Source organism: Gorilla gorilla, chromosome 21 (assembly GCF_029281585.2).
Source record: "Gorilla gorilla gorilla isolate KB3781 chromosome 21, NHGRI_mGorGor1-v2.1_pri, whole genome shotgun sequence".
Taxonomy (NCBI): domain Eukaryota; kingdom Metazoa; phylum Chordata; class Mammalia; order Primates; family Hominidae; genus Gorilla; species Gorilla gorilla.
In genome coordinates, this window is record NC_073245.2 from 59118194 (window position 1) to 59142287 (window position 24094).

A 24094-nucleotide genomic window follows, 5' to 3' on the forward strand; every position below is an offset into this window, starting at 1 on the left:
ATTTACTTGGAAGACTGGAGGGGGGGAAATGTGTTTTACTACAAGGTAGGCATGACTGTGGACTACACCAAAAAGAATCTGCTGTACGGCTTAGCACTTTCAAATTTTGTTTGGGATTATTTTGCTGGTTGTTATCAAATGAGGACAAATACTTAACAAAGAGATAGCAAGGGAAGAAAGAGATAGAAAGGGGGTGCTTCTACATAGGAAGGTGGCTGAATTTTCAGGGTCTTGAATAAGCATTGGGGGCCTTAAGTCCTATCAGCTTCTGCTCATCTGCTGTGACTCTGTGGTCAAGGTCTCACTCTCCCAAAGATAGGGATTCTCTTCCTCTGCTGTATATTGGAATCACCTAGAGAGCTTTAAAAAAGGATGATGCCAGCCAAGCGCAGTGGCTCACACCTGTAATCCTAGCACTTTGGGAGGCCAAGATGGGTGGGTCACCTGAGGTCAGGAGTTCAAGAGCAGCCTGGCCAACATGAAGAAACCTTGTCTCCACTAAAAATACAAAACTTAGCCTGGCATGGTGGCGCATGCCTGTAATCCCAGCTACTTGGGAGGCTGAGGCAGGAGAATTGCTTGAATCCAGGAGGCAAAGGTTGCAGTGAGCCAAGATCACACCATTGCACTCCAGCTTGGGTGACAGAGTAAGGCTCCTTCTCAAAAAAAAAAAAAAAAAGGCAGATGCCACAGTTCCACCCCAGAGTCTGGTTTAATTGGTCTAGGATGGGGCCTCAGCATGGAGATTTTTAAAAGCTCTCCCTGGGGATTCTGTGCACCCAGAGTTGAGAATCACAGCGCTAAGAGAAGGAAAAATAAAATTAATAAGCACCTGCCTCCTGCTTATCTCTCAGGGGCGTTGGGGTGTGTCTGTAATTTATGAAATAATGGGCCAGATTCTGGGGAAGGAATAAAATGGTATGAAGGAAATAGATTAACCCTTTGCATTCTATAGGGTACCTTTGGTTAACAAGTGTTCAAGATTTTTCCCCATGAGCCACAGGAAGAAACATTTCACATCCTGACCAAAGATATAGATATAGATATGGATATAGATATAGATACAGATACATGTATATATATATATATGTATATGTATATCTGATATACGTATACATATTTACATATATATCTCTCCATTGTAAATTGAAAATATCCTGAGTTCAAAATGCATTTAATACGCCTAACCTACTGAACATCATAGCTCAGCCTAACCTACCTTAAATGCACTCAGAACACTTGCATTACCTCGCAGTTGGGCAAAATCATCTAATACAAAGCCTATTTTATAATACAGTTTTGAATATCTCATGAAATTTATCAAATATTTTGCTGAAAGTGAAAAATAGAATGGTAGTATGGGTATCTCAATTGTGGTTTCTACTGAATACACATCACTTTCACATCATCATAAAGTCAAAAAAATCATTAAGTGAAACCATCATAAATTGGGGACCATATGTATACATTTAACTATATATAGGAGATCATATGTATATATGTAACTATATATGTATAGGTATGTATATATATTCTTACTGCATACAATTCACTTGATATTTCCTATTCCAGTCTATTCCTTTAGGAAAAAAGAATTAAGGTCCACAGGCCAAGACAAATTAAACACCTCTGAAGGTCATTAAGACGCTCAATTTATAATGACTTGGAGCACTTAGCAAAGATACTATGGGAAGTGAAGCTGTGTGTACAGTAATAATATTTGTTGAGCAATTGCTAGTGCCAGCTGCAGTCATAGTAGAAAGTGTTTTATGAGCATGAGCTCAGTGAATTTTCACAATAATAGTATAAGATGAGTACTGTTATTTTCACTTTAGTGATGAGAAAATCAAGGCCAAGTACATATGTACATTCTGCCTCTAGAAGCCAGAAGCAGAGCCATCTCCAAGCCTACCGCGGCAGGCCCAAAGAAGAGAACAACCATGTTTACTGAATACATTTGCTTCTGTCTGAAGTTTGGGGAGTAGAAAGCGGAGTAAGCTATGACCAGAGGTGGGTCCAGGAATGGTAAGGCCTGATACATGTATAATTTGCAGCCCCTATTCAAGAAAAAGAGTACAAAATTATGAGTCCAAGATTAGATAAGAAAATGATTATTTCTTTAAATTAAGAAAAGAAATCATAACAAATTCAAATTTTAAGAAGCTAAAAATTACCACAAACATCACAAAATTCCCAACTCAACTTTCCTCCAAAATGCCAGCAGCCACCCGACACCACCCTACTCAAGGGCAAGTCGGGGGTGGGAAATCGGAGTGGAAAGACAGCGGTGTCTACTGCCTGCAGCCAAATGTCCAAAGCGAAGGACTTTTGTAAACTTTACATCAACAAGCAACCATCTGAACACTTTTCTAAGTCCCCTTAGAAAGGGGTCCAAGCAAGTCAGGGGCCCAAGAACTTAACCTTCATCAGCTCCTGTAACCTTACAACTGGAATTGAAGACTGTTACAGCTCAAGAGCAAGGGCTTTGGAGTCAGCCAGGCCTGAATTTCATTCCTGGCTCAGCCACTTTCTGCCTTCTTTGAGCTTGGACCTGCTCATTTGTGAAATGAGTGTGCTGACAGCAGCTACCTCGGGGTCTCTCTTGGGGATTACATGAGATAAGGAAGAGTTGGGCATTGGATGAGCTTAAGGTTGCAAATAAAAATATAGGACACCCGGTTAAATTGGAATTTCAGAGAAACAAGAAATACTTTTTAAATATAAGTACGTACAACCTATCGCATAAGACAAATACTGCAACAGATTCCTCGTTTCTCTGAAATTCAAATTCACCTGGGTGCCCTGTCTTTTACAGCACTTAAGAAATGACAGTGGTTGATATTGCTTTTGGATTGAAGCATCCTGGGTGTCCCATGGTGGAATTCATAGACATTAGAGAGTGGGTGACGGGGTAGGAAAGGCTGCATAGACTCCAATTAACACAGTTCATTGCCAGGGAGACTAAAAGGGGGGTGGCTATGAGAGGATGGAGTAAGTGGGGTGCCTTGATTTGGGCATGTAGGTGGAGGGGGCTATACCTCTCACTTTCACTAAACCAGTTAAGCTCTTGAGACCTCAGTTTCCTTAGCTGTAAAATGGGTGAAACATAGGGGAGACCCCTGAACCGTTCTCACCTAAATACCACGCCAATGGCACTTCCTCATAATTCAGATGTCACCTCCTCAGAGAGGTGTTCCCTGACTGCTCTAGCTAAAATTACCGCCTCTCCTCCACTCCCCAACAGCAGATGCATATATTATTTTTCTCCCTGTAACTGTAACTTTCTGAAACTGTCTTGCTTCTTTACTTGGTTATTTGTTTATGGTTTGCCTCTCCATGTGAATGCAAGGTCCGGGAGGGCAGAAAACTAGTCTGTCTTGTTCTAGCTGAGTCTCTCAGGAGTGGTACCTGGCACAGTAGATGCTCAATATATTTTGAATGAATGAATGGGTGGTTGAGTGAACGAATGTTAGTGTCACTATTGAGGTCCTCTCCGAGCCGTCGTTCCTTTCACAGGGGTCATGCCTGGGTTGCAGGGAGGATGTGCTGCCCCGGGGAGGGAGGAGGTGCGGGGTGTCGGTGGGTGGGGAGGAGGCTGGGCCCTGGCCTCCAGGACCGGCGAGAGTGAGCGCGCTCTGCTCGGCTGCAGGCTCAGGAAGCGGCGCGGCGGCAGCTGCTGGGCCAGAGCCCCGCGCCCTGCGTCCAGCCGCCGGGTGTGTGCGCCCGCGTAGCCCAGCGTCGCGCCTCGGCGCCCCCACGCGCCCACGCAGCGGCGCGGGGACCCGGGCGGGGGCAGAGGGAGGGCCCGGCCCAGGGAGGAGAAGGGGCCGGTCCTCCCCGCGCAGGCAGCAGCCGCGGCAGCCCAGGAGGCGGAGGCAGCGGCAACGGCAGAGACAGCAACGTGCCCGCCGCAGTCAGCCCGGCCTCGTCGGACCCGCACCGGCCCGCCCGCCCGCACCGCGTCGGGGCGCCCTCTCCACTGCGCGCGGTGAGTACCGCCCGCGGCGCCCACCCCAGGCCGCCCGCCGGGGTTCGCCGGGCGGGGCGAGTTGTTCACCGGGACCCCCTCGCCCTGCGCCTCTTTCCGGCACTCGCCAAGCGGGGCCTCCGCAGCTGTCGGGACGTTCTGGGGCGCACGGGCCTCCCAGGGCCAGGAAGGCACAAGGGCAGAGGGGACAGCAGCAGAGCCCCTCGGGAAAGGCTCTCCCAGGCTCGGGGCCCCAGTTTCCCCATGCGCTTTGGGGCAACGACCCTGAAGTTTGCTCTCCCGCGCGCGGGACAAGTGCATGGCGCGCAGGCGGTGTAGACGCGGCTGGGTCCTTGGCGTTTTGTTCGATTATGGTCCCGGCGGTTCGCGATAAGGGGCGCTCCCCCAGTCCGCAAACTCAAGCCCTCAGGTAGTGTTTATGGGATAACCAAGAAGCAGAGCCAACCGCTGGAATCCCGGCATGGGGCTGGAACGGCCCGCTGAGCCTTTGCCTTCTAGCTATTGATATATTTCTTTTCAAAAGTCCGTTTGCGCTCGGCCTGCTCTGGTTCAGGTCTGGGGCTTTGAACCGGGGCAGGGAATCCTGGCGCCTGCTGGTAGAGTTGAAACTTAGAAAAGTTTACATCCGAAGGGTGTTTAGAAGGCGGCAAGGATTTCGTTGTAATGGGAGAAAGTGGGAAATGGAATTGTTTTTTAGTCATGAAGTCTGGAGGTTAAACGGCCGTGCTGGCCCAGGCTCCTTCAATCTATTCCTGCCTCCCTACTCCCCCCGCAATAAATAGTTTATAAGCTCAAAGAATACTAGGAAAGCGTGACTGGTGAACGTACTCCTATCGCAAAATCCTCAGTGCGCTTTTCTCAGCTGTTGAACTGGAAGCGCCTTTTGCAGTGCGAGGTTCCTGCTTCCCCGAAGGCGAGGCTAAGAGTTGACAGCGTGCACCCTGCCGCGGTCTGAATTCTTTTTAAAAAGCAAGACCGATGCTGCGTTTTTATGGATACCCTTTTCTTTTCTTTCCCCTTCCCCGAAATGCTATGTAATCTTTAATTACTTTTTAAAATATAACGTGGAGGTATAAATCACCCCGGTAAGAGGTACCTTTTAATTACGAGGTGCAGTGGAAGAGGTGAACATTGGAGTCTAGCTGTTAGCGAGGGCGGAGGGGCAGGAGGATGATTTACAAACATCATGTAAGAATTTGAGCACTGAATTATGTTTGAGTTAGGGAGATCCCTTACAAAGGAAATTATAACCAGTGGACAATTGTATTTCAAACCAAATCTATTAATTTCATGAGCCGTTTCTTGATTGAGTGAAATGTCTGTGACCATAATAGATACAGAACTAGTAAGCACCTTACCAGACTATGACCCATTTGTTAGCAACTAACATACACATGTAACCATCCTGCTTACAAAAAAAAAAAAAAAAAAGAGGTACACAAAGAAAGAGTGGGAGGAGAGAACCTCTTTTTCAAAATAATCTTTGTGAAAGAATCTTTCACAATTTTACTCGATAAATAAATGTTCATTTTTTCCACTTGTCTTTCTTCATCCCCTTAAGTCCCTTCATCCTTTACATATCTTTGCATTTAGACACTCTCACACTTGGGTAAGTTCTTCTATAATTTATATAACAAATAACAAATGATAGTGGTTTGAATCTTGCTTTTGACTAAGCATTAAATTGTGTTTGTATTAAAAAAAATCTCCTTGCCTTCGTAGCAAACTCTTAACTTTTGCCATTGTGAAAAGACCAATGTGGTTAGATCCAAAAGAGCCTGAACTTTTTTTTTACTTTAAAGCAGTTTATATGTCCCCATTCTCTTGTAACTTCAGCTCCACAATATTATTCACTATTTTATCTGAAAGGAATTGGCATTTTTCTTTTCTGTCTTAAAATAGCTCACCTGGTGTTGTGACCATGTGTATGAGAATACTCTATAAACACACAAATCACTTCCCCAATATCAGAAAAACTAAAGGAAATATAAAATAAAATAAAAAGATGTGTATCTCAATACTTTAGGATTTTTTTTAAAGTTTTCATCGCGTAAGTTTTAGAATCTTCTTTTCAAGTCTTTTGTGTTGCATTAAACACATCATAAAGAGGTATGATTTGTTGACTTGTTATAGGATTACCATTTGGCAAAAACGCCCAAGACACGCTGTTTCAAATATGTGGTATTACTTCTGCTTTAAATTGCATGTAAGAGATTGCAAACCTTGTTCCAGATGGATAAATTGATAAAATGCTAGCTGCTGTTGGGAGAATGGAAAAGCCCTCAGCAAAAAGGCTCTGTGGTGTAGCTAAGTACATTTTGAATTAGGGTGAGCAAGCTATGGAGACCCCAGCCGTTTGTGAAAAAATATACACAGTCCAAGCACGTCCACTTTAAGACGTTGTTGGATCCTCCGTGACAAGATGACTCCTTTCCCACAAAGAAGAAACCGTTTCCTTATTTTTTCAGTTACTTTTCCAAAGACAACTTGCATCGGGCGCAAGAGAGCAGAGTTATGCAGAAATCCAACCGTAACCAGCTCAGAGCGAGGACTCATTCTCTCTCCTTCCACCAGATGTTTTTTAGGTGTCCTCAGCTGGAATGCCCAGTTTGAAACTAATTAGGCCAGCAGTAAACTCCTTGTATAATAAAATCGCAGGCCGTAATGGTGAATAAGTGAGGTTCCCAGCCGCTTATGACAGATGCCTTTCTGGGCAGAGAGAGAAGAGAGCCTGTGGCTGTCAGGAGAAAATGAAGGGAGTGGAGGTGCCTTCTTTAGACACATGCCTTTCCTAAATATCCACGCACATGATCTCAGTGCGGAGGAGTGGAAGTTGCGACTGGGGTAGAGTTTTGTCTTTGCTGGGCAGGCCTCCTTCATACAAAGATGCTTGGGGGAGAATAAATTATAAGTATTAGGCAGTGTCTTCAGGTCTTAGGTGTATGCTGTGTGTGTGTGTGTGTGTGCAAAGGCTTGGGGAGAAGGATTGGTGTCATGTGCGGGGCAGGGTAAAAAACTTAACTGCTTCCCACCTGGGCACAAGATGAAAAGAAAGACTGCCTGGCCTGACATAAATTCCTTGGGAGAGAGGAGAACCTGCTCCCCCAGAGACTTTTGATAAAGCGAGAATTCGCCTAATGATGTGGTTCCCCTTATCTGTGAGGTTTGTGAGGGTGAAGGAGTTGGTTAGTCTGTTACCTCCAAAGGCTGGGCTTTCTGACTGTTACTAAGACTGGGTTTTGTTGGTGGAAGGAACCGGGTTTTTTGGGTTTTTGTGTTGTTGTGTTTTTTTTTGGTTGTTTTTGTTTTTGTTTTTTTTAGCTAACTGTTCTGAAAAAGGAGTTGGTAGACTGTGCTCAAAAGGAATCTCTTTACAAAGAATTAATCCCAGAGTTAAGAAAACACAGCCTGTTGACAGAAAACACACACACACACCACAATTCTTCACTCACTCCCAACCCTCTTCCCTGATCTCCATCCCCCAATATCATAACAGCTTCCTGAATGGCCCACTTCTCCCCCACTATCATTTGTGGCAGTTCAAACAGTCCTAAACATACAAAACAAAAAGAAGATTCTGGTAAGAAAACAATTAGCAGAGAATTCGCTGGAGACAATGCTTCGTTTTCACTGTTTGAAGATCGTAACTGGCCTAATGGTGTTTGACTAACACCCTTTTCTAGTCGGAGGAGGATAAACACCCCCTCCGTCAGGTGGTAAATACTTGAAGTGACAGTAACTGAGGCTACAGACCCACTTGTGTTATTGTAAATGAATCAGAGGGGCAGGACCTTGTTCTTTACGGCGTGTGATTTAAAATCAGTTTTAAGGTACCTGCCAGGTGTATTTAGAGGAAAAGGCATGAAGGAAGCCACAGGCTTATACATTCATTTTTAGTGCATATTTCTTTTTGTTCATTTTCATCCTATTGAGTTCCTTTGTCATTTCTCTGACTTGCAAATTATACCCTTCTGTTTAATAGTAATGACGAAAATAGCTGCTGTTTATTGAGAACTGGTATACCAGGCCTGCAGTCAGCTCTTCACGTGTATTTTTAAGGTGGATTCTTGCCGCAACCCCTTGAGTATTATTATCATTATTTCAACTTTGTTAACAAGGAAACTGAGTCGCAGGTCAAATGACCAACACAGGGCCAGACTGAGTGAAAATGAAATCTAGGCTTTTGCTTCTCTGCAAAATATGCCTTATCCATGTGCAATACAAGCTTTGGCTCAAAACATTTCTGCTATCATTTCCTTTGGAGGAAGATGCTGAATTTGGATGGTTTTAAATGCACAGAACACAGTTATTTTCTGAACCTGCCCTGACGTTTTTTGCCACTGTCGTTTGAAATGGGGAAACAAAATCATATTAAATATTTAGAAACACAAATACAAACCTCTGTGAGCCATGACCCTTAGCCGGTTGGGTATGGTTCTGTAAAGGAAAATGACAGTTTATTTAAGGGCTAATTTGATTTATTCCTTCGATACTAACACTACGCATTTCAGGTCCTAAAAAGAGTCAATAAATTTACCGGCAGTGGAGAGGCCCTAAAACATTACGGTAGGCGCAGCCCAAGTCAAGTTTACCGGAAGGTGCTGGATCACTATGGGTGGGTGTTGTTTCGGGGTTAGATTTTAAACATTTGGAGAGCAAAGAATAATTTGGAACAGGTGGTGCCGAGAGTCAGGTAGCTGGAATGATTTATCTTTGCCTCTTTGAACGTTAAGGGAGGCCACTGGTTGCCTGAATCTGGAACCAGCAGGCTGCGGGTCAGTGGGGGCTGAGAGACTCGTCTTTGGGACAAACTTTGGCAGGATCCAGGGGCTTCGTCAGCGCTGTCATTGCCTTTGGATGATAGTAGTCAGAATACAGTTGTGCCTGCTCGTGCATTTTTGAAAAGTCTGCCTCTACCTTCAGATATATGCAGAAATCTAAAACAGGAACTTAGACGCGCCGCCGCAGTGCCAATTTAAACATCTTTAAAAATGAACAAAGTATGTAATAGAGGTTAGAAACTCTTTTGTCATTTGGTATCAATAGTGTTGTGTCAGTAACATGAAAATGTGTGTAATTTCAATGGCATTGCACTTTCTTCTTCTTTTTTCCTTTTGAGTATCTAGTAAAGTTACATTTTTTAAAAGTCTGTGTTCCCAGATGTAATAGATACGAACGTATCTACTTGCAGTCATTCAGAGGAGAATTGTCAACTCTCTGCTAATGTAACTAAAGGAAAAATGATAAAATCAACATATCTTTCCCCAAAGAATGAGGAACTGGAGGGTTTGACTACTGTATATGGCAACTTACTTTTGTCTCGCGTCAGCTAAATCTGTCAGTTCCCCTTTCTTTTCTATTCATCTCCCAAGAATGGCCTTTCATAACTGAAATACACGTGTATTAGCCAAAAGACATTTTAATTTTGTAAAGAAAAATCATGCCAGAGACAGCCGGGTCTGTTTCAACTATTATTGTTTCTGCAGCATGCATACTTTGGGTTTCATGGTAAGATGTGGGTTTGTCAAGAAAGAAAATTACAGCAAGAAGCTATGCTGAAAACATATACACTTCTGTTTAAGAAATGAGAAAAACACAGAAAAATTCCACACAGTAATTGCTTTTACGTGAGTTTTAAATGTCATTGTTTGATTTATGTCAAAAAGCCCCCTTAGCTGGTTCTCTCATACTCCGTTACCAAATATCTCACCTTAAAAACAGCAAATGTTGGACTTCATCTTGATGATCTTTGAGGCTTTCAGAGATATCCTTAGTCCTAGTGGAAACATTCCAAATTTTTAGATTGTGCAGGCCATTTTTTTAAGGTTACTTAGATATCGATTTTATTTTCTTGACCCAAAATGAGAAAACACGGGGAATTCTCAAAAGCTTTTTACAGGCTGCTATTGTGAGAAGAGAAGCCAAACCAACATGTATTAGGTCATGCGCTTGAAGTGCATAAATAAGCCCTATGAAGGTCACCAAACAGGGTGAAAACCACTAGTTCTCGTTACCTTGGCCAACTCTAAATTCCTGCCTGTTAGATGTGTTTGGTTGAAGTGGACACAGAAAGCGGGTTTCTGAGCCCGTGGTTGAAAGATCTCAATTTGACTTGGGTCCTCAAGGCGTCCTTGTGGTAAGGGGAGATAGGAAGGCTGAAATTCTGGTCTCCTCCCCATGGCTCCCTCTCACGGTTCCGGAGAAAAAGCAGGTACTGGGGCCTTCTCTTACTCCAAAGCAGATGTTTCCTACCTGGTATTCGGATATGCGGAAGTCAGAAGCTGAAAATAAAATGAAATGAAAATGTTCCTTCTGGTCAGTTTCTTCACCTCCCATTCCCTTCCTATAGTCACTTTGTGGTTAAGGTATTCATGGTTTCCAAAACAATTTTTTGTTCCCACTATGTTTTCTAGCATTTAAGATGCAAGGTATAAGTACACACCTTTAAATCTCTATTGATTGGCAGCTTCCTGAAATACAGAGTCAGAGAGCGTGTCCACCACGTCCTGAGTTTGGTACCAACCCAGGTGCTGATGGAAATTCCAAGTAGGGAGAAAACGTCCTCTTCGGAGAGGCAGGGTGTCAGCGCAAAGAGGTTATTTTCCTTTGTGGGTGTGTATTATTTGCACATATCAGGACTTTTGTTTCAGGGTGTTCTAGAAACATTGATCTCTCCAGCAAAGTTCTGCGTGTCCTTCTTGGTTGGGAAGGGAGCGGAGAGGAAGGAGCCCCGAGGAGAATCGTGCACCTCTGGCCTTTTGTGTGACTCCTAGAGTAGAGGGAAGCCTCCGCTGCTCAGAAGGTGTCACGTGGTATAACAAGTTGTGACTTGTGCCTGTGTTGTCAACAGAGTTTTAGCCCCGTCCAGACATGAAAAAGAATGGAGCCCCGAAGATGATTCACCTCCAGTCTGCGATGGGCCCAAGCTGTCCAGTGCTCTCCTCTTGCTAAATAGACCATACTCCCTGGAGGAGTTAATGGCTGGGGTGTGGAGAGAACAGGGGTAGGAGGGGAGAAAGAATGCCTTAAACTCAGGAAATGTCTAAAACGCTCAAAATGTTGCAGCATTGCTCAGGCACCCACAAGAAAGACAAACTGATAAAAGGACATAGAATCAGGCTTTTTTTGAGGGGGAAGCACAGAGAGGTTGGGGGATTGCTAGAGGTTTGATCTAGAGTGGACAATTTTTCTAACACCTTGGGACCCCCGGGGCACCTTGAGGAACCCGATTTTGGAAATGTCTTCCTGTAGCCTTGCTGTCATTCCTTTGTGCTTATTTTTAGTGAATTAGTTTTGGGGATTTTCTTTTGTTTTTAAGAAAACACAGAGTTGTAAGACTTGTTTGGGAATCACAGGTTTTATTGAACACTTATTATTTATTGAATATTTATTATGTCCCAGGCATTGTGCTGTGGAAATACTTTATATGTTTTGTCTCCAAATGGCAGTAGATGGAACGTGCTGTTATTATTATTTCTGTTTTACAGATGTGGAAACTGAGTCTGGAGAGTAACTTGTCCAGGATCACATGGCTTATGCCAGAGCCAGGATTAAACCCAGTTTTGATTCCTCACCACTAGGATGTCCAGCCTGCTCCCTTGGTATAACAAGAACTTCCCTTTCTCCATCTGTCTGCCCTGGAGAGCTAGATTTTAAAGTCATTTTCCACTTGCATTGCCTTATGGATATTTATCGATGGTTAGGTACAAAAATCAGGTTGAGAAAGTAAGAGACGCCAGCAGATTCTCACAAGATTTTGAATCTGCCCTTGTAGAAATGAATGAATGTTTCGAGCTGGACCTATGGAAATGGTCGTAGCATCACTGCAGTTAGTGGCCTAAGCCATTGCTTACAGCTGCTCTTGCCCTATAACCACAGAGTTGAACAGCCGTACTACAAAGACCATACGGCCTGCAAAGACTATCTGGCCCTTTACAGAAAAAGTTTGCTGACCTCTAAGCTATTGCAATATGACAAGACAATCCTTGTAGACCAGAAATAACATGCACTTGGGACATTTCGTATACCATTTCAATGATTTATTATTTATCAAGTGCCTCCAATGTGCTTGACACATTGCACAGTGATAGGGGAAAATTACAAGTGACTTCATTCCTTCATCCATTTACTTAACAACACTTATTTAGCTGTGTTCTGGGCTGTTTACTGGAGAGCCAGAGGTGAGAAGGACCAAATCCAGCATCTCCGGTAGGAGGATCCCAATGTGTTCTCACCAGTATCCCATGGCCTCTTCTTTCCTGAGGTTGCAGAGGGTGTTGACATGACTTTTTGAGCTTTCTAATGTTTGAGCAGCAGAATGGAAGCAACACCTCAGTCTGTAGACCCTCACCCACAGAAGCTATGCCTGGTTCAGTAAGAGCAGTGCCTCGGCTTCTGCACCTGAAACCGCACTAGGCATATAGGACTTACCAGTGCCCCAGGCTTACTCGGCCGACAGCAGCTCTCTGCTTCCCTCAATGCATTGTGCAGAATGAGGAGGAACGTAGAGAATCAGACTTCCCGAACCTCAGCCTGGGTACTGACTTTCAGCCTCGAGATTAAGAGCTTGAGTCCAGGAGCCAGGCTGCTCAGGTTACACTTCCCCTCAGTGTTAACCTACTCCTGCGTTTAACTTGGGGGTAAGTTACCAGACTTTTCAGTGCCTCAGTTTCTTCGTCTGTAAAGCAGGGTGAATAATAATGCATCTTCTTCAGAAAGCTATCGTGGAGATTGAGTTAATAAACATGAAGTGTTTGGAACTACGGCTGGCAAGTGGTATGAATTATATCAGTGTCAGCTACAGTTATTATTATTATTTATGAATTTGACCCGAAGCAAATTACTTAGACTCTTTGGGATGATAATAATAATAGTAACAACAATAATAAAATAACTTTTCATAGTGCCATTGTGAGAATATAAATGAGGCGATACATGGAAAACACTTAGCTTTGCTACACTGCCTGCCTCCATTCAATGTTCAATAAGCTAGCTATTGAGATTATGGGGAACCGCGCACTGGATCAATGTGGTATCTATAAGCTATTGATCAGTTGAGTCATTTTAGGTATCGAGAGAATGTTGGGCAGTGGTCGATAGCACAGGCCCTGGACTCAGACAGATCTGTTCTGAGCCTGAGTCAGTCCATCACTCACAGACTGCCATCTCCAGCAGGGGTCTGACCCTCTCAACGTCCCAGACATCGGAGACAGCAGTTAACTGTTCCTGGGGTGGTTGGGAGGCTTAAAAGAGTGGCTGGCACACCGAGCACAGAGCAGGGTGTTTGGCACATAGTAAGCACTCAATAAATGGTAGCTTGTATTATTATCACCCCCATTTCTTGCTGTACCCCCACCCCCAAGAAAGCACTGAACATTAGTAAATTTTAATTTGAAAATAAAAGAACACATTTTAAAACTGCCAAACAGATTTAAAATAATATTCATTACACAAAATTAAAATATTCTATTAAAGCCAGACTTTGGGCTCAGACCAAATTTTTATAACCCAAGCTTAAAGGCCAGGGAGTCCCCCAGCCACAATGGGGACATTGTGATTGAACTTGAGACTTCAACGCTGCTATTGAGCAGTCTTTGAAATGCACGTTTCCCCTAAAATAAAAGGGAAGTAATGGGAAGGAAAAAAATGAGGTTCTTGCTCCCCTCAACAAGCCTTAATGAATTGGAAAAGAAAAACAAAATATTTCCCATTTTTCTCCTGCTGCTCGATCCTGCCAAAGACGCACGGCCCCTCCTAACCCTGGCTTTGAATGGTGCCCACTCAGAACCTTCCAGATCTGATATGCTATACGAGCAAACCTAATCTAAGTTGTAACATTGTAGTCTTCACCAGGTTTTACAGATGGCGGAGTGTATCACTGGGAATCCAGAATGGGGAGCCCAAATTCCTAGGTTCAATTCCTAGTTCTGCCTCAGTTTCCCTATTCACAAAATAGAGACAGTCCTCCTACTGCATAAAGTGGTGGTGGGAGTCTGAACGGTTAGCTCTCCCCATGGATGTTTTAATCTTCTGCTGTTACCCAATGAATGAAACTTGCCCTGAGTTCTGGGACTTTGAAAAATTAAAGTATACAGGTATGCCTCTGAGAGTTATAAATAAAAAAAAAATCAATCCATTCAGGGAGGAGAGTGGAGGAGGGAAGAAGGAGACATAAAAATGGCTCACAGGAGTTATTATGTGACAGACACTTTCACAAAGCTCATTTAATCCTCTCAAAAAAAAAAATCCATGATATAGATGTGTCCATTTAACAAACATGGAAACTGAGACTTGGACAGATCGAGTGACTGCCCAGCGGCATTCCATTCCAGGTCTGTGTGACCCAAAGCATGGGCCTGTTGTACCACATGACCCACAGCCCGCCTGGAACAAGGTCACAAACAATCATGGTGGACTGGAGAGACTCCCCTGACCAACCAGTTATTTATGATCTATTCTTACATTTCAATAGCATCCTTCATCCTCAATGAGCCTGAGTTGCTGTGGCCTTTTACCCCACATTCCATTGAGAACCAGTAGATTTTTTCTTGAACAGCACATGGAAAAAGTAACGTAAGTGGGTTGCAAAATCCTTTTCTGGATGAAATCCTTCAAGAATCCCTGCCATTTCTTGCCAACCGGAATGAAGTGACTTCCTCCTCAGACCAGGCCAGGCCCTTGGCTATGGTGTGGGACCATGAGACAGAGTTGTCTGAGGCTGGGCAGCTCCTGGAGAGGGTATGGGGTCCCCTCTATCACCAACCTGCTGTGTGTCTTCGGGCAGATCACAAGAGCCCTCTGAGCCCCAATCTCCTCATCAGCCCATGGAGCAGACACCTTCTATATCAGATTTGTTATACAACTTAAATAAAATGACAGTGGAATACTTAGGGTACTGTGGAATTGGACCCATTCCCAGGAATACTCAAAGAAAGGGGAGAAAATGAAAGTTACTTGCCCCAGGCACATTCCTTACTGTTCTTCAGGTAGCTACCGTTTGGGGACTTTAGACATTCTGGAAGAATCTGTTAGTCTCTGAAGGTCAGACTTCTTTTTAATGATGTGGGCACCCTTTCCACATTAACTTGAAATGTACATGAACTTTTTTTTTCTTTAGAGTTCTGTCTCTATCTTATGCATTTGGAAAAGACATAAAAAGCATTTGAAACAAATGGTTTTACAATTTTTTACTGCTTAAGACAAAAATGGTTTAAAAACCAAGTCCATCAAGTAATTGATAGCAAAAGTGGCACACAGCCATGGCAGAGTTCATGAGGAAAGTTTCAGAAACACGAATCTGATGATATGAAGTTTTCCCTGTGATCTATTCATTTAAAATAAAACATTTTAGTTTTAAAACTCATCCCCGCAGGCTGCCTACGACAAATTCCACCCAAATACCCAGAACCTTTTACTAACCAGAATTGCAATGCTGTGCTGTTTTCCGGGGAATAAAATGAAACAAATGCAGTCTCTTAGGGACATTGGTAAAGTCATCTCAGAGTACATCAGTGTCCGGGCACATCTAGTCTGTGTCTTGTATCTTTGAAAGAAGAATAACTAACCTTTGGATGACTGTAATGTTGATAAAAAATAATCTCAGAGGGCTAACTTTATGCCGGGATATGTTCCGAAAGATTATAGGCATTAACTCATTTATTCCTTGCAATAATTCTACGATGAAAGTACTGTTGCTATTCCCAGTTTAAGTGAGAAAAGTAAGACACAGAGAGGTCAAGTGACTTGTTCAAGGTCATCCAGCAAGTGCAGGGGTAGAGCCAGGCTTTGTATCTGGGAGTATGGTTCTAGAGTTTGTCTTCATAACCCCTGACTTCCCTGATTCTTTAACCACCATAAAGAATTAAACTCTTTGACCCTCACTTACTTGCACAATGAATTAATTAAGGACAGGCATGAGAAGGGGCTGAAAGCGATGTTAAATCTCAGTTATAATTTTTCAGTTTCTTACAAGGATGTATTTGCATATTCCATTATCTTTAGGGTACAGTACACTACAGAAGCCAGTCTCTCCACGTTCAAATCCACAGTCTACCACTTACTAGCCTTGGGCTTCCTTCACCTCTCTCAGCCTCAGTTTCGCCATTGATGACATGAAAATAACGGACTCTGCATAACAAATGCATTGAAGACCACGAGACACACACACAGTGATTGTTAAAAGCTACTTATTACCTGTGGAAGAAAAATTAAGTCTAGAAATCATATCTTCCTACAGGGCACAAATGCAGTTTGGTATAGTTTGGAGTGAAAAAGAAGGGAAAACCGCCTGAGCTGTGAGGTTCAAGCTGGAAAATAGCTCAGGTTTTTCCAGATGCCTTAAGACTGAGCCAAAGAGACCGGCTTTCCATGTCTCCACATGAGAAGTTACCGAGCTAAGTCCTCAACAGGCAGCCTACAAGCCATCGATGTTAGAATCTGTCCAGGTGAGGAAGCAGCAGCCTGCGGGAGGGTCTTGCCCATGGCCACATGGCCAGTCTGTGGCAGAGTGGGGACTCCCCACCCTGTTTCAAGACGAGTGAGGGATCTTGGGTAGCATGGGTCAGAGGCAGAGAGGAACACATAAAAACAAGCGTGAGGCCAGGCGCAGTGGCTCACACCCGTAACCCCAGCGCTTTGGGAAGCCAAGGCAGGTGGATTGCTTGAAGTCAGAAGTTCGAGACCAGCCTGGCCAACATGGTGAAATCCCATGTCTACTAAAAATAAAACAATTAGCCAGGTATGGTGGCCCGCATCTGTAGTCCCAGCTACTGGAGAGGCTGAGGCAGGAGAGTTGCTTGAGCCCAGGAGGTGGAGGTTGCAGTGAGCCGAGATGGTGCCACTGCCAGCCTGAGTGACAGAGGGAGACTCCATCTGAAAACAAACAAACAAACAAACAAAGTGTGCCTGGAGCGACTGTCTATGCAAACTCTGACATCAGCTCTAGGCTCTAGTTTCATGATTTTCATTTTATTTCTTGTTCCCTTCTTTACATTGGGGAAAATGTGTTTTTCTCTAGAAGCAACTACCTGGTTTTCAGTGGCAAGGTGTGCAGACTTTCTGGGTTTTCCATTCTCCTTTCTCCTCCACTGCGCCTCCCGCTTCCATTTCCTCTTCAGTATGGAAACGGCACTTATTTATTCATTCATTCAAAAATATGTATTGAGCACCTGCTGTGTGCCAGGCCCTACTCTGGACGTGGGGAATGCAGTCAAGAACAAAAATGACCAAAGTCTCCTTCCTTGTGGAGCCACAGTTAAGTAGGAGAGAGAAAATAAACATATATGTATATAAGGTACGCAGAATATCAAATGATAAGTCCATGGAGAAAAAAGTCAAGAGAAGGTGACGAGAACATGCCCAGGGGAGGCGGGAGGAATGCAGCGCTGAAGGAATGTGGGAGAACATTCTAGAAAGAAGCGGTAGCAAGGACAAAAGTCCTGAGTTGGGAGCAGCCAGTGAACAAGGAGGGCGGGGAAGATGAGCCCAGTTCAGGTAGGGCCTTGCTGAGAATCCAGCTGCCGTTCTGCGTCAATCAGTTATGTCCAGAGTCAAAATTATCGTAATTTAAAAATGATTTTTCAAAGTACATAGAGCCTAAATCTGAAATCAATGACTGCAACCGCAGATACCCAGAGAACCCAAACAGGTAAGAATTAGCGGAGTAGATATGCTAATAGCAGGGACTCCACCCGGGGCCATTCAGGAATGGTCTCCGTGTTGCCAGGTGTTCTGATTTTTCAAAATCTGAATTTTTAAGAGAAATGTCCCGCTTTTAAAATCACTATGAGGAACCACCAGAAATATACCTCCAGGCTCATAGTGTACGATCCCTCTCCCAAACATTGACACAGACCCTGGGAATCAAATTTCAGTGAAAAGGCACTAAGCCTCTCTCCCGCACGGTTTTGTTTTTTTTTTTTTTTTTTTTTACCAATTCCTGACCAGAAAGGATGCCAAGAGATGCTAAAAATTGTTTCCAGGAAAAAGTAGGACTTGAATCTCATGGGGATGAGGCTGAGACTTCTTCCAAGGAGCAATCAGCTTGCTTCATTATTATGTCTTTCTCAGGAGTTTTTCCTGATCTCCGCTCATCATGGGGAAAGGCAAGATGGTCCAAATCTATCCTCCTTCGGGTTTTCATTAGTTTCTTGATGATGATTATTATGTCATCTGGGGTTGATTTAAGAGTGGTGAAATGTTTGCAGGTCTCATAAATGGTTGTCAGCCACTGTTTAGAATGGCAAAGAACTTCTTGTGTTGTTCCCATTGCAAGGAGTGGGGTGATAGTTTCCAATGGCTACAGACAAAAGGGGGAAAGTGGGTTCTGAAGCCTTTTACAAGAGGAGATTGGAAAGTTGAGTAATTCGATGGGGGTGCAGGTGGGAGGCAGTAAGGAAAGCTCCAGGAGCTTTTTAAGACCTGAGATGCCTACATTGACAATACTGAAATCATCGTCGTCCTCCCCAGCCCCAAAGCTGGGCTTAAGCAAAATCCCAGCCAGTGGTCGCCTTAGCGGTGGAGATTGCTCCAGATGTAAGTGACAAAAAAACTTACTTCTGAGTTGGTTTAAGAAAAAAGAAAATGTATTGCCTTGGGAAATGAAAAGTTCGAGGAGGGCTGGTTTCAGGTACAGCTGGTTCAAGAGCTCAGATGCAGGTCATGTGCCCATCTCTTAATCAGTCTCTCTGTTCAAGAGGATTCTGTACTGTGCCACCTGTGGAGCTGTGGATGGAGTGAGAGAAAGGTGGATTTCCAAAGTGAAATCGGCAGCATTTTCTGGAAGTGTGGGTGGACTGGTTCCTTATATCCCCCAAAACTGTACCTATAGGTATGCCTTCTCCACCCCTCACCTCCTGGACTACAGTGCTGCTTATGAAATTTGTGCTTTTTCCAGACACGATGTTATACTCTTTGTGTGCATGTTTTACTTTTCTCCTCAAACATTCTTACTAGGTCAGTACTTTTAAGACCTGCTACTATTCTGCCCTCCACATGCTCTTCCCCGTGGGCCTGGAAGATTATCTTTTATTTCAAGTAAGGGTGTTTGTCTTACTTATTTCAAGTAAGGATGTTCATCTTAAGGGTGGGTCATCTGTATTTGTCTGTTCTTGCACTGCTATAAAGAAATACCTGAGACTGGGTAATTTGCAAAGAAAAGAGTTTTAACTGGCTCACAGTTCCACGGGCTGTACAGGAAGCATGATACTGGCATCTGCTCAGCTTCTGGGGAGGCCTCAGGAAACTTACAATCATGGTGGGAGACGAAGAGGAAGCAGGCACGACTTACATGGTGGAGCAAGAGGAAGAGAGAGAAAGAGGCGGGAGGTGCCACACTGTTGTAAACAACCAGGTCTTATGAGAACTCTGTCACAAGAACAGCACCAAAGGGGAAAATCCAATCCCCCTTAATCCAATCACCTCCTACCAGACCCCACCTACAACACTGGAGATTCCATTTCAACATGAGACTTGGGTGTGGACACGCATCCAAACCATCTCATCATCTCTTTTCATGGTCTCTGGTACAAAAGTTGAGGCACTCCAGCCAAGCATAGGACATGCACTGGGCTTCAGAGGATAAGTGAGAGATGAATCAGGATCACTAGGAGTAGAAGGGTTACCCTGGCAATGCACGCATTCCCAGGCCCCTGATGGTCAGCCTGGATTTCTTTTTCTGCTCTGAGCTTTTGCTCCCGTTGCTGCCTGTATTGAACTCTCTCATGCTCCATCTAGGGGCATGGCAGTAACATCGGGTACACACAGAGCTTGCACACTGGCAATCAAGATGTGTTTTGTTTGGTCTGCAGATCATTTAAAAAATAGAATGGAGCCAACTTTGAAGATCTGGATCTTTCACACAAAAATGTAGATTGCTGGCTCCCATTAAAACATCACAAGATCTGTCAACACTGTGCCCACATTTCCACATGACCGCAGTTGACTGGGGCTGGGAACTGTCTGTCCCTTTTAGGTGGATAAGTTAGTTCTCCCAAGTCCTCACCTTTCCCTATAGTCTCTCCAACACTGAGGTTCAGGTTAGTTACCATTTACCATTGGGACCATGCTGTTGGCTCTCCTAGAGTAGATTTAAGACAGAAAAGAAATCTTTCCTATGTCTAGATCTCCATTAGAAGTATAAAAATGAAGTGTAAACCAAGGTGGTCCTTGGTATTTACAAAAAGGAGAAAGCATCTGTCTTCAGGTAACACAGGGTTTCTCAACTTTGGCACTATTAAGATTTGGAGCTGGATAATTTTGTGTGTGTGTGTGTGTGTGTGTCCACCCTGTATACTCTAGGATGGCATTTAACATGTCCATGTGGACATCATGCACCATCTAGAAGTAAATAGGTCCCTGTGCTCCAGGCGCTCACCACCAGGTTGGTACAAAGAGTTACCATAAGTGAGGAAAGCTGTTCTTCTGCATGGCACCCGGGCAGGCTCAGCATTGGCAGTAGAGGTTATGAGTTGGCTGATTTTTGGTTTAGTCCTAAGTGGACTTGCCAACCATTGAGGCTGTTTATGACTGCCTGTTTGAGATGTTATAGAAGGAATTCAGTGTTGAATGAGAGGTTAAACTATTTTAAAGAGTCTTTGGAGAGTTTCTTAACTCTTAGCTGAGTGAGGCCATGGTGGATGCTACTTGCAAAAAGTTTGAAAGTAGCATGGATGGAACTGGAGGTCATTATGTTAAGTGAAATAAGCCAGATGCAGAAACACAAATATCTCATGTTCCCACTTGTGTGTGGGAGCTGGAAAACTCGATCTCGTGGAGGTAAAGAGTAGAATGAGGGTTCCCAGAGGCTGGAAAGGTGGGGGTGATGAAGAGACGTTGGCTAATGGGTACAAACATACAGCTACATAGAAAGAAAAGTTCTAGTGTTCAAAAGCACAGTAGGGTGACTGTAGTCAACAATATGTTCTATATCAAAATAGCTGGAAGAAAAGATTGAAATGTTCCCAACACAAAGCAATGTTAAATGTTTGAGGTGACGGATATTCTAATTACCCTGATTTGATCATCACACATTGTATGCATGTATCAGAATATCACATGGACCCCCCCATAAATACATACAATTGTTATGTATCAATAAATAATCTTGCAAATAGAAGGTGGAGCATGGGCAGTGGTTGGGCTTGTTGGAGAGTGAGCAGAAGGACCAAATGACCTCTGGATGTCTCTTATGTCTCCTCCAGCTCTGGTTCTGTGAGCTGAGGCTTAGTGAGTTTCAAAATGTTGCCTACTACATGTTTGCAACTGCTAACCGTGGTCTACCATGGAAACTCAAAGGCATGGATATTCAGGGAGGAATCTCATTTTTCCCTAGGCTAGTACTGTGTACGAGGTGAGACTTTTTTTCTTTTTGGCCTTCCCCTAGTGTTACAAATCCTGTCGAGTGTCTGAAATACCATCCATGTGAAGGTTTCCCATGATAACTGTGACAGCTGCCATTCATCCATTCAACACATATTTATTGAACACCTCTATGAGGCAGCCACTGTTCCAGGCACTTGGCAAGCAGCTATGTACAAAACTAACAAGTCCTTGCCCTCATGGAGCTTTTGTTTAAGGGGGGAAAGAAGATAGACAATAAAAAAGCAAATAGTAAGACAGTCTTGGCATTGCTATGGGGAAAAAGTAAGTAGAGGGGAGGGAGGTTGATGGGAAACATTGAGGTAGAACAGGGAAGAGGAATTTTTAATTTTAATTTCAAATAGGGTGGCCACTGTGATGGCATGCTGGTAAACTGGTTCTCTGGAAATTAAAGGTCCTGATTTGTAGCCTCTGCCACTTACAGTGGTGTAAATACTCCCACCATGGTCACCTACAGCCCAACAGTGATTTTAACAAGGAGTTCACAACATTCATGCACATTTAACAGTTGTTTCTTGCAGGCTGGTACAGGCTGGCTGCAGCACATCACTGGCAGGCAAGGCCTCCCTGAAACTATCTGGCAGAAGAGCCCACACAGAAGCTCTGAGTGGGGTTGTGCCTGGTGTGTTCAGGAATGACCAGGAGTTCATTGTGGCTGGAGCTGAGTGAGAGGAGAGGGGCAGGAGATGTGGTTAGGGAAGTAGCCAGGGGCAGATAATGTAGGGTGTTTGAGGCCAGGGTCAGATTTTTGGCTTCTAAGCTGAGTGAGGTGGGAGTCCCTGGAGGAATGGGATCTGAGCAGAGGAAGGACATGATCTGCCTTAAGTAGAGCAGAACTCCTCTGGCTGCCAAGAGAACAGACTGCAGAGGTCAGAGGGTGGGGCAGGAAAACCGTTAAGAGACTGTTCAGACAGGGAGGTGACAGTGACTTGGACCAGGGTGGTGGCAGTAGGATCAGGGAGAAGAGTTGGATTCTAGATATGTTTTTAAGATAGAGCCGATGGAATTTGCTGAGAGATTGGCTCTGGGAAGGGATATGAAGAGAGGAGTCCAAGGTGACTCCAAGGCCTCTGGGCTGGGCATTTGGGAGGATGGAGCTGCCCTTTGCTGAAATGGGGACAGTGGAGGGAGGAGCAGGTTGGGAAAGGAGATGGGAGCACCTCGTGTGGACCTGGCATTGAGCCAGGTGTTTGAATGTATGATCATCTCCTTCTGTCCATTTTATCATGCCCATTTTGGAGAGGATGTGACAGAGAGTTGAGGTTAATCAGCGTGCCCAAGGTGGCCCTGCTGGTACGTGGCCAGGCCAGGCCTCCCACCCCTTTACCACTCTGCTGTCCTACTGTGTTTTCTTGGCTTTCTCAGTCCCGTTCCTCCTCTTCGTTTTGAGGAAATGACAACGGGAGAACTCTGCAGAAGAAACCACCTAGGAGCCGAGACCTCTCCCTCGTTCCTAAAGAGCTGTCCAGCGGTTGACGCTGGACACACATCAGGTCTGCTCAGTGGATCGGTCACCCACATTTTTCCCTGACAAATTTGTTGGATTAACCTCATGAAGATGAGTATTCCACAGTAGAACTCACACTTAAAAAAATAGGAGTCAGTGGCATAAAGGCTTTGATTTTTCTGTGGACACAGGCTTAAATCCAGATTCTACCGCTTGATGGCTTCTCCATGGGAGCCTCAGTTTTCTCATCTGTGGAGTGGGTGTGTATTACTCCATTCTCACACTGCCAATAAAGACATACCCAACTGGGTAATTTATAAAGGAAAGAGGTTTCATTGGCTCACAGGTCAGCATGTCTGGGGAGGCCTCAGAAAACTTACAATCATGGTGGAAGGGGAAGCAAACACATCCTTCTTCATATGGTGGCCGGAAGGAGGAGAATCAGTGCCCAGGAAAGGGGGAAGCCTCTTATAAAACCATCAAATCTTGTGAGAACTAACTCACTATTGTGAGAATAGGATGGGAGAAACCACCCCCATGATTCAATTATCTCCACCTAGTCCCTCCCACAACACGTGGGGATTATGGGAACTACAATTCAAGATGAGATTTGGGTGGGGACGCAGCCAAACCGTATCAGGGAGTAAGAAGAGTTCCTCTCTCAGATTCAAGGAGATAATGGGCTGAGGCACTTAGCACTGTGCCAGCCCCGTCGTCACACTCAGCACACAGAGGGAATCATGACCATGATTGTTTGAGAGAGGGAATTAGAAAGTTGGGTTCAGTTTTAGGCAAAAGCTGACCTGCCTTCAAAGCTGGAGTATGGGGGCAGGGGGCCGTGCGTGGGACATCATGCTTGAGAGCTTTGCAGTTTGGCCTTTTCTTTTCTCTACCGGAGATGGGAGGCCTCTGTCCGTGTTTCTGCTGTGTTCACCAGGAGGCCAGTCTGGGGCAATTACTGCTCCCCATCTCCCAAAGGAGCCACATCAGCCTCACAGCAGTGTCTCTAGCTTCGAGCTGTTGTCTGTGGCAGGCAGAACAGTGTGTACTCGCAACAAGCAAATCCCCAGATGTGAGCCCATTCGGGGCTGCCACGTTTTTCCTGATGAAATTCCTGACTTGGTGTGTTGTGTTTTTTTAAAAAACACGCCCACTGCCTCCAAAAACCTCAGCCGGGGAAGAGAAACATTTCTCGTTGAATTCCCGGTTTTTGAAACGGTGTCAAATTATGCCCATTTCATGGCCTGGATACGCCATTCTTTCCACTTAGTGCTTTTCAGAGA

General features: G+C 44.4%; 1 protein-coding gene across 2 annotated transcripts in view; it reads left to right on the top strand.

The window, feature by feature from the left end:
• Positions 1-3799: 3799 nt before the first annotated feature.
• Positions 3800-24094, top strand: part of EYA2 (EYA transcriptional coactivator and phosphatase 2) — a 295458-nt gene continuing 275163 nt past the window's right edge. Inside the window, exon 1 of one of the 2 annotated variants that reach the window (XM_019017574.4) lies at positions 3800-3988. The gene's annotated coding sequence lies outside the window, so the exon portion shown is untranslated. The remainder of the gene's footprint in view (positions 3989-24094) is intronic. The other variant, XM_055373121.2, reaches the window with a different exon arrangement.